At 41.4% G+C, this 11,976-nt stretch overlaps 1 long non-coding RNA gene across 3 annotated transcripts; it reads left to right on the plus strand.

Annotated features, from left to right (window-relative positions):
* The first annotated feature begins 3,961 nt into the window (after positions 1 to 3,961).
* Positions 3,962 to 10,747, plus strand: LOC126515082 (uncharacterized). 3 transcript variants are annotated; one of them, XR_007595743.1, is made up of 5 exons: positions 3,962 to 4,231; positions 4,825 to 4,980; positions 5,306 to 5,497; positions 6,272 to 6,687; positions 8,965 to 10,747. It is a non-coding gene; the product is annotated as an uncharacterized lncRNA (long non-coding RNA). The 3 variants fall into 3 exon arrangements; XR_007595744.1 differs by lacking the exon at positions 5,306 to 5,497 and having other exon boundaries at positions 3,971 to 4,231; XR_007595742.1 differs by lacking the exons at positions 4,825 to 4,980; positions 5,306 to 5,497 and having other exon boundaries at positions 3,988 to 4,231.
* Positions 10,748 to 11,976: the final 1,229 nt, after the last annotated feature.

Raw genomic sequence — 11,976 nt, forward strand, 5'->3', positions numbered from 1 at the left:
CAAATCTGTAACTGATATTCACATTCAGCTAAATGATTCTCTCTCTTTTTTTTTTCTCAAACAAACTGAGTAGCTATTTCCTATCTTCTCAGTCCCTCTGGGTATCATGTTCTATCAGCCTTGATGGATAGATTATTTTGGGTTAAGGTTTTCTGGTTGCTGCTCTCGTTCTGTTGCCCATTACAACAATCTCATGCATCTTAAGCTGACTTTTTGGAACTTCTGCCTTCGTCCTGCCATCCCAGACACAATTCACACTGCTAGTAAATATCCAAGTTCCTTGACAACCTATGGAAGACAATCACCATCAATCTCCTCAAAGCATGTAAGCCTCTTTACCTGAAAATTCATTATTGAGTTAGCAAAAAGCTTGTTCTCTGCTTCTCCTGGGAAACATGGATGGCAGTTTCTCTAATACTGTGTAATAAATAAATCCATTCCAACATTTCATGCTCTTGAGTTGTTCATTAGCACTTCGCTAACGCAGTTCTGGCATTTCTACCACACTTGGAGGTCAGAAATATATCCAAGCTCCAAAGAAGCATTTCAGAAACATGTTAGGGCAGGCATAGAATATCCTTGTCAGAAGATTAACCTCTGAATCAGGAGAAATACTTCCTGTAGTAATATACTGGAACTTTTCCATGTACCGTACTTTCTAGAGGGACAGAACACAGATTCACAGCCACCCTGGAAGATGTTCTAGTTTTCATCTCTGTTGCTGTGGTGAAACACTGACCAAAAGCAACTTGAAGAGGAAAGGGTTTATTTGACTGACACTCCATGTCATAGTCCATCATTGAGGGAAGTCAGGTCAGGACACTAGTGGTAGCAACTATAGCAGAGATCATGATAAAATGCTTCTTGATGGCTAGCTTCCTTTGGTTTACTAAGGTTATCTTGCCTATAGGATCCAGACCCACTAGCCCAGGAGTTACACCAATCATAGTGTCCTCCCACATCAACATCAATGAAGAAAGGGCCTCAGAGACAGATCCCCAGGCCATTTCGGTAGAAGCAGCTGCTAAACTGAGATTCCTTCTTCCCAAGTATGTATAAGCTTATGAAAAGTTGAAAGAACTGACATTCTACCCCTCGTAAACTTTGACATATACATCTATTAACTTGTCTTACTGTTTATATTTGTTGTCAAGATGTCACATTATTATCATAATATAAAACTCAGTATAACTGTAAATGTCCCACGGTCATTAACAGTTTTCAACATTTGAAAGTCAAAGCTCTCTTAAAAAACCCAAACTCACTTGACTATAATTTCTGTAAATTCACAAGCAAGTTGCCTATCTTTTTTTTTAATCATAAGAGAGAAGAACTAGGACACAGATACAAATAACTAAAAACAAAACCAGCATCCATCAATATAAATAAAATTCTGTAGCTCAGTGCTTGTCATATGGAGCTCACTCAGGTTCCTTTGGCTTCCAAAGAGGTTGGGCAACTCTGTTTCTCAGTCTCTGCCATCTACAGGAATTACACACTTTACAGGATCAGGCCAGTTCCATTCTTCTCTCTCTCTCTCTCTCTCTCTCTCTCTCTCTCTCTCTCTCTCTCTCTCTCTCTCTCTCTCCCACACACACACACACACACACACACACACACCTTGAGTATGCTGGCATTTCCACTGCACCCAAAGCTGCACCTTCCCCTGCCCTCCTAGCTCTTCAGGGACTCTGCCACATAGAAGCAAGCCTTGTTTTCCCTCTATGGTCCCTTTGGTCTTCAGTGTTTCCACTGTAACAGAGGTTGTACCATGTCTATTGCCCCTCTTCAGTGAGACTATGGTCATGCCATACAGTGCCAAACTTCAGCTATTCTCCATCAGCTCCTAAGCCTTGAATTTTAATCGTATGTGGGAGAACTTCACACATGACTAAGTTCAAGTGCCAGCTTAAAATGCAACCTAGCACCCTCTCAACAATAGCTTCTGTGTGCTGAGACAGTGTAAGAACTCTCTGGATTTCACTTATGTCAGACTAGTGTTCTACATTCAGTAGGAATTTATGTTCTGCCTGCTTTCTGTTTTTGGGGTAAATACCACAACCAAAAGCCACTTGGGGAGGAAAGAGTTCATTTTAACTTACAGGTTATAGTCCATCATTGATGGAAGCCAGAGAAGGATTTCATGGCAGGAAAAGGAACTGAAGCAGAGACCAAAGAGGAACGTTGCTTTCTGGCTTTGTCCAGCTGTCTTCATTTTACAATCCAGGCCCACTTGCCTACATGCAGTAGGCTGGCCCTCTCCCACATTCATAGGAATGAAGAAAATGTCTCCACAGACATGGCCATAAGCCAATCTGATGCATATACACTTCCTCAGTTGAGATTCCTTCTTCCCAGGCATATCTATTTCATGTTAGCTTGACAAGAACAAATCATGACAGAAAGTGTCTGCTATATTCCTTTGGAACCATCAAATATTTCTTTATCTAGGCTGCACTGTGACCCAAGTGCAATTTTTTTACTTAGGGGCAATGGAATTCTGCATGGGTGACTCCAAAGTACATTTTGAAGTAAGACTTTGGTCATGTGTTTCAGGTTTTTACACATGTGGCAGTGGCAGTTCCTCTTCCATTCATGGAGAGGAGTAGACTTTGTACATTTGAAATGCTTCAGGTATTTTGAGGGTTCAAAAATCAGGTTCTTTGGTGATTGTGAACGGTTTGAAGAATCCAGCTCTTTTTTTTTTTTTTTTGAGGAAGGGTGGGGAGGTTCTGAATGATATGGGTTTCTTCTTAAGATCAGAATGGACATCTTTGAGTTTACACAGCATGTCTTAAGTTGGAGGTAGACTAGCTTTGAGCCTTTCAGTTTCTTTTCTAAGACTCTTTCCCAAGTTAAGATAAGTAGTAATGCACAATCCTTAAAACTAAATTTTCTTCTTGCTATTTATTGGCAGCCACTGTATTTGCATTTCAAGTATGCTTCAACCAATTTGTGATCTTGAGAATCTTGCTTAGTATTGGCTCCTGAGTGCTAAGGTTTATGTATACCCAGCTAACTTCCATATAACTAGTTACAGGATTCCATCTACAGAGCTTGCTTCCCAAGATCAATATTTATTTTTCTATCAATTCTAAGATAGTTTCAATAGAAAACCTAAACTAGAGTAGGAGTTTGATCAAGGAATATGACTAAGGGAACATGAGATAAGGCCTTATCTATCTACAATGGTACAGGTAAAAACGCTGGCAGCCTTTAAGAATTTCTGCATATGTACTTGTTGTAGGAGCTGCGGGCCTACTTTTCATCCCACCCGGCTCCCGCACAGCTAGCATTACACCAGAAATAACAACACACAAATTGTATTCTTTTAAACACTGCTTGGCCCATTATATCTAGCCTCTTCTGGGCTAACTCTTGCACCTGGACTAGCCCATTTCTAATAATGTGTGTAGCACCCCAAGTTTCGCTGACCCAGAAAGATTCTAGCCTACATCCATACTGGGTCGGAGCTTCATCACGTGTGCTTCAGAGAGCAGAATTATTGAGTCTGAGCTCACTTCCTCTTCCTCTCAGCATTCTGTTCTGTTTACTCCACCTGAAAGACTCTAAATGCATTTGTAAGCTCCCTCAACCCTAAGACATTTTTCTAAAACCTTACACTCACTCTCTCTTGGAAAAGGGACAGTTGCCCCACCCCCACCCCAAACACACACAGGACTGCTTATCCTCCTGTGTCCTTGTAAATAACCACATGCTGGACTGCTCATCCCCCTGTGTCCTTGAGAATAATCTTCAAATGTAACTCCATTTTGGGAATTGAGGCAAATACAACCCACAGATGTTGACTCAGTTCCTGATGTGTTGATTTAGTCACTGAACCAAAGGTCAGCATGGACCACAGACGCTCTCCCTTATCACCTGACCATGCAGCTATTCTCCTGCCCTGGAATAGACCAATCATTGCTAGTAACCCTTTGAATAAGCCAATCCAATAAGTTGGAAAACAACCTACAGGTCACCCCCCCCTTGTGTCTGTGACTTTTTGCTTTAAAAGATGGACTGTAACAGCTATCATTGTCCCTCATATCCCAAACCTGAAGGACCCTGTCATGACAGAATAAAAATCCTCTTGCTTTTGCATCAATTTGTGGTTATGTGAACGGTGTCTGGAGCAACTCTTTCCTGATGTTTGGACTTCTAGTCCAACATTTTGGTGCATTGGCCGGGAACTGAGTTGCTTCTGGACCCATTCCAGGCACAGTTGGAGGTAAGATCGAGCGCTATTATTGTCTTTGTCTGTCTGTCTGTCTGCTTTGTTTCTGTGATTATTGTAGTCTGTGTTTGTTGGTATTCTGAGTCTGTAGTGCTGTGCAGCGCAGCTTCTGAAATTGTACCTACGTAGAGCCAGTATCTGTACTGGAGGATGCTCCAGTAATTTGTAAATCTGGGGGACGCCCCAGTAATCCGTAAATCTGGAGGACACTCCAGTATCCGAAAGGGCTAAGAGTGACCAGGTCACTCCTCTAGTTCCCAGGAGGCATGGCTTTTTGCCGCACACTTCCTCTGAATCTGTAGTGCTGCGCAGCTTCTGATTTTGAGTTTGATTTTGGCTTTTTGTGTCTTTGGTTTTATGTCGTATCTTTGTTTTTGTATATCTGTTTGTACTCGAGTCTAAATCTGGTACCATGGGGCAGTAAGTAACCACCTCTCTGACCCTAACTCTAACTTTAGAGAAAAGCTGCAGACCGATCTATGGAAATCCGAAAGTAATGCTGGCAAGTGGTCTGCTTCCTGGATTGGCCCACTTTTGAAGTGGGCTGGCCACAGGGCAGGACATTCAATCTAGATACTATTTTGCAGGTTAAAGAAAAAGTCTTCCAGCCTGACCCTTATGGCCACCCGGACCAGGTTCCCTATATTGTCACCAGGGAGAGCTTGTCCAGAGAACCCCCCTACTAAACACCAGGTCATCATAGAAGAGGACTAGGAGAATATAACACATAACCTATCACATCAGTAAGTGATTAACTAACTTTCACAAATATATATCCAGGGACATTTGCACAAGCATGAGCATATACACAACCCACACTAACAATTATCAATGTAAACACATAGCTCTCACCTCAAAGAAAGAAGAGAGAGTTCATTCTGGAGTCAAATATCTGTGAGTAAACATGAGAGAGACAGGTTTATGTTAGTATAAATTGCATGTTACAATGTGGAAACCATAACAAAATGTCTACTATTTTGTTACAGAGCACAGTACAGGCACCAAGGCCAGCTTCCCTCTGACTTTGATAACTGCAGTCTGCCCCTCCCTGTCTCTTTTCCCATGCAGGAGGCACACATGTCAGTGGGGTCCAAGCTGGTGCTAATTCCTCCCCACAGGACCCAGTAAGCCTGGGAACCAGCAGTAGGCTGTTTCTCTGGGGTCAGATACCCTATTAGAAAGCACATGTTCCATAAAGAGCCTGGACCTCTTCATTTTGGCAGCCAGGACTGGGTATGACAGCAGATAGAGAGATTGCAAGTAAGTATCCCTGTGGCTTTTGGTAAAAAGGAGTGTGGATTCAGGTAGTAGGGCAAGCCAACATCAGAAGGGTCTCATAGCCCTGTGGCATCTCTCTTCTAGGGATGCCCATTTCTAATAATGTGTGTAGCACCCTAAGGTGTACTTACCCAGAAAGATTCTAGCCTACATCCATCCTGGGTCGGAGCTTCATCGCGTGTGTCTCAAAGAGCAGAACTATTGAGTCTGAGCTCACTTCCTCTTCCTCCCAGCATTCTGTTCTGTTTACTCCACACACCTATGTTCTAACCAATAAAATGGACCAAGGCAGTTTCTTTATTAGCCAATGACCTTCCTCCATCATGTACTCACTCATAATTGGTTTCTAGCCATAAATAAAGGACATTGAGCATATAATTTGTGATCCTAGAGAAGCTAGAAACCCAAAGAAAAACATATAGTGATCCACCTGGATATGGGAAGTAGACAAGATTGCTGGGGGGTGAGGTGGAATGGGGCTAAGGGGAAATGGGGTGAGAAACGTGAGAAGGGGAGGATGGGGGGAGCTTGGGGGAATGGGATGGTTGGGATAAAGGAAGGGTGGATACAGGAGCAGAGAAATATATATCCTAATTAAGGGAGCCATCTTAGGGTTGGCAAGAGACTTGACTCTAGAGGGGCTCGCAGATGTCCAGAGAGATGTCCCCAGCTAGTACCTTGGGCAACTGAGGAGAGGGAACCTGAAATGACCATATCCTATAGCCATACTGATGAAAATCTTACATATCCCCTTAGAACCTTCATCTAGCGATGGATCGAGATAAAGACAGAGACCCAAATTGGAGCACCGGACTGAGCTCGTAAGATCCAAATGAGGAGCAGAAGGAGGAAGAACATGAGTGAGGAAATCAGGACCACAAGGGGTGCACCCACCCACTGTGACAGTGGACCTGATCTATTGGGAGTTCACCAAGGCAAGCGGGACTGGGACTGAATAAGCATGGGATGAAACCGGACTTTCTAAACATGGCAGACAATGAAGGCTGATGAGAAGCCAAGGACAATGGCACTAGGTTTCGATCCTAATACATGAACTGGCTTTGTGGGAGCCTAGCCTGTTTGGATGCTCACTTTCCTGGACCAGGATAGAAGTGGGAGGACCTTGGACTTCCCGCAGGGCAGGGAATCTGGACTGCTCTTCATTCTCGAGAGTGAGGGGGAATGGAGTGGGGGGGGAGGGAGAGAGGGTGAGGGGAGTGGGGGGAGGGGGCGATGTGTGGGAGGAGGGGGAGGGAAATGGGAAACGGGGAGGAGGCAGAAATTTTTTTCAACAACTAAAAAAAATTAAACAACAACAACAAAAAAAGAATTTCTGCATAATGACGTTCAGACTTTCCAGCTTCAGGAGAATACAAAGAATCCCTTGTTCACAGGTTCCTCCATGGATCTAGCTTGGTCCCACCGTTGAGGTCACCCATATTTCTAGGATATTGGATGCTGAAGTGCTTCTTAGATTCCTCAGCAAGTTGGTCATAGCACAGCAGGGATGGAGTGAAATAATGTAATGCAGTTGATGCAAGTTGACCTGTAGAAAAAGTTATTTGGCAGCTCTGTGCAATGGAGCTCAGGACAGGCTGAGAGAAGGTGGTATAAGCATAGTATCATCTTATTCTGACTGCCCCATGGCTATCATCTGTACATAGCATTTTACTATTAAATGTTCTACATTTTTATGAACTGTTTAGCTCCAATTTCCCAACTCTGATTGTTTCAAAATAATTTAAACCATATTGCACAATTCCTCTTAATACTAAAGAATGAGTGCATACAAGTTGGCAGCAGAAGTTCTTTGGGAAACGTTTTTAGAGCTGTCCTTTGTCATTATCCCGAAAGCTATAATTTAGTGAGCATGATTTCATTAATTTGCTACATTTTTATTTTTAACCTAATATAGACCAGGCACTTTGCCAGGCTCAAGAGAGTGCAAAGATGAATGTAAAGAGAAGTTTGCAGTACTGATAATATAGTAGAGGATATGGGAATGCAAATAAAGCTGCCCAGAATAGTGTGAGAAGTTTTGTTGCAGTTAGATTTAAAATTGTGTGATTAGAGAAGAAAAAGGATCTTGTGCCTATCAGTAAAGCAGGAGATGGATTCCCAAGGAAGATAGATTCTGAAGTGGAATTTGAATAATGAGCTGATCCAAGACAGGCAGAGAATTAATGAGAGTTGGAAAGGCACAGAAACTTGTATAGTGTTATTGTGGGAACTCCTTCCGTAAATAGCCTTTAAGATACCAGTCCACTTTGGGCATGGTCTCATGTTTTAGAAATGCATACAAAAAGCATGTGTGGGGCCCCTTGGCTGCTGGATTTAGTTCCAGTTCCCTGCTCACACAGAGGACTGCTAATCACTGTTTTTTGTGTGAGTCATCCCCTAAATAAATAAACCTATATTATACTACAGTCTGGGCTAGTGTGGGACTATTTTATTATAAATTGCAACTGATTGGAACCCAACGTGAGACAATTATATCAACATATAAAACCCAAGAGAGCTTGGGAAGGAATTCTAGACACCAAAGAACAGTGTTAAGTAGGACTTCTTGATAGCTCTTTTTTTTCCCCAGATTTTCTCTGTTTGGTAGAAGCAAGCAGAGACACAATTTCTTTAAGAGAAGACTTTCTGCCCCTCGCTTTCTGCTCTCCCTATAACCAAGAGACTCCAATAAAGCGTGATTTGGGAAGGAAAAAAAAAAAGAGAAGACTTTCTGACACAGTGGTAGCAGCAAAAATTGTACAACCTCTTTAAGAAGTCTTCCTGGTTCATGTTAGTTGCACAAACAGCTCTGACTCTTTCAGGAGACAGAACATTTGAATGGGATTTGTAGGCAGCATCTGCAAGGTATTTGGCAGCAACATGCGTCAACTGCTTCCCAGAATTGAGGTGGTAAGCATGGTTCCTTTCTGGTGGTCTGAGAGCTGGCAGTGAACTACATCCACCTTGTTAGAGGTCTAAGAGAGGCAGAGCCAGCATTCAGGGCTTCCTCAACCACCCTGATTACCATTTTAAAATGCTCCGTGTCAGAAAATAATTTCAGATACGCAGTTGGACATATTCATATATAGAAGACCTCTAAATGAGACACAGTGTTTTCAAAAATGTGCATAGGCTTGGGAGAGAGAAGAAAAAGAATATAGACAGTTATAAAAAGAAGCAAAGTCTTTAAAGAGATAGTAAAAGTAATATAAGCAAGAGCAAGTACAGTTATATATTAAAGGAGTAAAGAAAATAAGCCATATAAAGATGGGATATACACAGAGAGTCTAGATTATGTATATTACTGTGTTTTCTTTGAATTTTTTGACTGTAGAGATATTTGATTCTGGGGGTTGCTACATTAAAACAAACTAAAGGTCTTTTGACTTCAAAATTTGGGTCTAAGGATATGTTGATTTGAAAAAGACGTTCTGCTTTTGTTTCCACAGAGAATAGAAAGCTATGGATCCCTTACTGGCTAATATGGTTTGACCAAACAAGACTTCCTAAGCAATGGCCAAGATGGTCCAACCTCCATGACAGCTTCAGGACTGTTGTCTGAGATGGACCTATCACACAGGATACCCAATGAAATACTTGATTAACAGTGCACCCAATCAGCAGAAAGTAATCTAGAGAACAATGCCTAAATTGTTTATAATGATTGTTTATAAATGTTTGTTTACATTTAAAGGGGGATATGTTATAGAGATGAATACTTTGCATTGGTATGGATCTAGGTTTATTGATACGAATTTAAGATCAATTTTGTTACATGTATATTTATGCTCTTGATTAAAATATTGTATATCTGAAGATCCTTTAAAAATGTAATATAAAATTGAAAATTATAAGTTAATATATAGTCATGTATAGTAGTCAAACATGTAGTCATGTTAGTTAGGTTTTCGAGATGTGCAGAGATATAGTTCAGATGGATAGGTATTCTTCAAACCTTTTAAAGACTAACAGAATATGGCATTTAAAATGTTTTAAGAATTTAGGACTTCACATGACAATGAGACACATCTACTTCTGGAAGCACCAATCTACTTCAAGAGGATAATGGGCTTCAAAGAGCCTCCTTATGGAATTTGTTAGCCATTCGGGGAAAAAAAAACTGCTCTTGTCTGGACTAGTATGTTATATAAACTGGACATGCGGGGCCCATAGAAAAATGGCTGCTAAACTTGCCTAATAATGAGAGAGTTCTTCAGAGTTCCTATTTCATGAAAAAGTCTGCCAGACATTCTCCAGGATACAGAAGAAAGCATCTGATGAACTGCCAATAGAAGCAAAACAGTCTTAAAAATTTCCTGCTTCATGTGAAAGTCTGCCAGATACTATGGGCCTCTAGGTTGAAGGTGGATACTCCATTGTTACAGAAGAACTTTGGATGACTGTCTAGGCAATGGGATGTCTCTCTAAATTCTAGAGTTTTGGAAGTTGCTTGCAATATATTTAGGTAATATATCCTTCTGGAGTATTTGATGCAGTTGGAGACAGATAATTATAATTATAGTTTTCCTTGGTTATGATAAAACATAAAGAAGATATAAATATTGGAACTTTAATTCTTGCTTCATACCTATTTTGTTGTATGAAATTGTACTATGTTAAAGTTAAAACCTTCCTTTTCATTTAGACAGAAAAGGAGAGATTATGTGGGATTCCCCTATATATGTTATAAATAGGTTTTATTACGATTGGTTATTAAAAAAGCTGTTTTGGTCAATGACTTAACAAAGTCAGGCAGGAAATCTGAACAGAAATATAGAGAGAAAGTAAGTAGAGTCAGAGGAATACCATGTAGCTGCTGAAAGAGAAAGACTACAGGCTCCAGTAAGAACCTTACCAGTAGGTTTCACCATTGTGGTGATTTACAGATTATAAAAATGGGTTACTTTAAGATAGAAGAGTTAAACATGAATATGCCTAAACTATTGGCCAAGCAATGCTGTAGTTAATCTAGTTTCTGAGTTATTATTTGGGTCTGGGTGGCTGGTAAATGAATGAGTAGTCACTGTCTACATAGTGTGTTGAAGATATAGGGGCCAAGGCAGCATGCCTGGTGTAGTGTTGGTTAGCTTGGAATTTGGAAATTAGAAACTAATATGAAAAGGATGGTAAGAAATAGAATATGACAAATCTTGCATAATGTGTCTTTTTCTTATTAAAACATATTTGAACCTTATCTTTGTGATAAAGAAGAAAATAAAGGAATAAAATATGCTGGTGAGTTTTGTTTCTGCTTGATATAAGCTGTCAACAGTCATTTGAGAGGAAAGAACCTCAGTGGAGAAACTGCCATTATTATTATTACAAATTTTCACCTCCTCCCCTCCTCCAATTTATCTTCCCCTCCTCCATTTCCCCTCCGTCTCCCTCTCCAGTCCAAAGACCAGTCAGGGTTTCCTGCCCTGTGGGAAGTCCAATGTCCTCCCCCCAATAAACAGGTCTAGGAAGGTGAGGATCCCAACAGACTAGGTTCCCACAAAGCCAGTAGATGTACTAGAATCAAAACCCAGTGCCATTGTCCTTAGCTTCTAAGTCAGCCCTCCATGTCAGCCATGTTCAGAGAGTCCAGTTTGATCACATGCTCCATCAGTCCCAGTCCAGCTGGCCTTGGTGAGTTCCCATTAGATCGGCCCCACTATCAGAGTAGATGGGCGCAACCCTCCCGGCCCTGACTTCCTTGCTCATGTTCTCTTTTCTTCTGCTCCTCATTTGGACCTTGGGAGTGTAATATGAGGGGCTGGCTTGTTTGTTGGGGTTTCTGTCCTGCCTGGTATCCCACAACTGTTTAGCCCCAAAGAAAATCACATATAGGTCTCCATAAATTATAAGCTCATTGGCCCATTAGTTCCAGCTTCTCATTACCTAACTCTCACATCTTGATTAACCCATTTTTCTGATGTATGTTAGCCATGTGGCTCAGTACCTTTTTTCAGCTTGGCAGATCACACCTCCTGCTTCAGTGGTCTAGACAGGAGTGGGAGGAATCAACTTCTTTTTTCCCAGAATTCTCTTGTTCTCATTACATCATTTTTACTTCCTGTCTGGTTTTCAGCGTTTGTTTAAAACATGATTGACAGATTACAGACAATTCTCCTGCATGGGAGCTCAGTCCAGTGCTCCAATGTGTGTCACTTTATCTATCTCCATCCATCACCAGATGAAGGTTCTATGGTGATATACAATATATTCATCAGAGTGGCTATAGTATAGGGCCAGTTCAGGTGCCCTCTCCTCAGCTGCTCAAGGAACAAGCTGAGGACATCTCCTTGGACACCTAGGAACCCCTCTAGATTTCAGTCTTTTGCCAACCCTCAAATGCCTCCCTTAATTATGATATATACTTCCCTGCCCCCATATCCACTCCTCCTCCATCCCAACAGTCCCATTCCCTCAAGCTTTCCCCATCCTCCCCTTTTCACTTCTCTCTCCCCATCTCCCCTTAC

Source organism: Alexandromys fortis, unplaced genomic scaffold (genome assembly GCF_014885135.2).
Source record: "Alexandromys fortis isolate MF-2015 unplaced genomic scaffold, M_Fortis_MF-2015_v1.1 scaffold_133, whole genome shotgun sequence".
Taxonomy (NCBI): Eukaryota; Metazoa; Chordata; class Mammalia; order Rodentia; family Cricetidae; genus Alexandromys; species Alexandromys fortis.